This window comes from Prionailurus viverrinus, chromosome A1 (assembly GCF_022837055.1).
Source record: "Prionailurus viverrinus isolate Anna chromosome A1, UM_Priviv_1.0, whole genome shotgun sequence".
Lineage (NCBI taxonomy): Eukaryota > Metazoa > Chordata > Mammalia > Carnivora > Felidae > Prionailurus > Prionailurus viverrinus.
In genome coordinates this window covers 219,383,262-219,385,146 of record NC_062561.1, presented here as the reverse complement: position 1 = coordinate 219,385,146, position 1,885 = coordinate 219,383,262, and the positions used below count along the sequence as shown (strand labels likewise).

General features: G+C 42.7%; 1 pseudogene; it reads right to left on the bottom strand.

Moving 5' to 3' along the window:
• Positions 1–831: 831 nt before the first annotated feature.
• Positions 832–1,672, bottom strand: LOC125164897 (tubulin alpha-1A chain-like; annotated as a pseudogene).
• Between the last annotated feature and the right edge of the window lie 213 nt (positions 1,673–1,885).

The following is a 1,885-nucleotide window of genomic DNA, read 5'->3' as shown; positions in this document are numbered from 1 at the left end:
CTGTCAATAACATAACCATCTACCAACAGAGCATCAGATTGATGAAAAAGACTTGCACAGGCTTAATGACATGATGGTAGAAAGGTTTCAAATGCAGTAAGACAAATGCCTTTCAAAGCCCTGTTTGCTTTATGTCCACTTTTCCTTTGTCTGTGGTGCTTGCCATGGCCAAACTCAGAGTTAGTATATAAGAGTAATATCAAAGGGCAAAGATATAAAGAAAGGAATAACTTATGGCCCGTTTTTCATTTTACCATAGCTGCTGTATCTTACTTGAAAGGCTTCTTGTATACCCACTACCCTCAATTTGAACAAAAGTGTGTTCTCTTCGGAGGCATCTAAATCTGCTTTCCAAAATTTGACTCATGTTCTGACCAATAACAATGGCAATCCTGGATCATACTTAACCTCTCCAAAGAGTAGTCATGTGTAAAGGACAACTTGATCCTATAACAAAGTGTTATATTTTAAAGTATAGGTCAGTAATTGTATGTGAGAATATACACTGCTACATACAAATTAACTAATCAGAGCACAGCTTTTCAATGTTTAAAACAGAATAAGCTTCCCTATAAAAAGCAGCACTTTGGGGGCACCTGGGTGACTTAGTCGGTTAAGCGTCTGACTTCAGCTCAGGTCATGATCTTGCGGTTTGTGGGTTTGAGCCCCGGGCTGGGCTCTGTGCTGACATCTTGGAGTCTGGAGCCTGCCTCGGATTCTGTGTCTCCCCTCTCTCTGCCCCTCCCCTTCTCATGCTCTGTCTCTTTCTGTCTCTCAATAATAAATACACGTTAAAAAAACTAAAATAAAAAGCAGCACTTTTGTGACATTTTAATATTCCTCTCCTTCTTCACCTTCTCTTTCAACAAAATCCACACCAACCTCCTCAATCCTTCTTAAGAGCAGCCATATCCTCATGGGCCTCAGAATGCTTTCCTGTGTCCATGCCTTCACCACATAACAGACACACTTGGCATATATTAGGTCAAACTTGTGGTCTGGGTGAACCCAGGCTTCAGCAATGGCTGTGGTGTTGCTCAGCATACACACAGCTTGCCAGGTACCAGGTACCAGGTACCACAGTGGGAGGCTGGTAACTAATGCCAACTTTGAAGTCTGTGGAGCACCAGTCCACAAACTGGATGGTATCTTTGGTCTTAATGGTGGCAATGGCAACACTGTCATTCTTTGGTCACCATGTTGCCATGGGACAACAGACAGCAAGCCGTGTATTTACTGTGACGAAAGTCACATTTCGCCATCTGGTTGGCTGGCTCAAGGCATGCATAGGTGATCTATGCTACAGAAAGCTGTTCATGGTAGGTTTGTAAGCAGAGACGTCAGGAGCATATGAGGCTAGAGGGAAGTGGATTCAAGGATAGGGCACCAGGCTAGTCTGGAATTCTGTCATATCAACATTTAAGGCTCCATGAAATCTGAAAGAAGCAGTGATGGGGGACACAATTTAATCTATTAACCTATTGAAGTTAGTGTATGTTGCACCTGTCTCACTGAAGAAGGTGTTGAAGAAGTCATCTCCTCCCCCAGTGGTCTTGTCACTTGGCATTTGACCACTGGACTAGATGCCGTGTTCCAGGCAATAGAGCTCCTGGCAGGCATTGCCAGTCTGGACATCAGCCTGGCCAATATGGGTAGAGATGCACTCACACATGGCTGCTGCTTTGTGGCTGTCAAGAAGATGGCAGCCAGGTAAAGGAGAGACTGTTGCTTCTTAACAGCCTGACTCTTAGGCGATCAGTGTAAGAAAATATTTTAATGGAAATCAAATATTTTAATGGAAATATTTTGATGGAACACTATATGTCTTTCTTCTAGCTTAAGGAATAAAATATTATGAATAAAATCAAAACTCACTGTCATAATG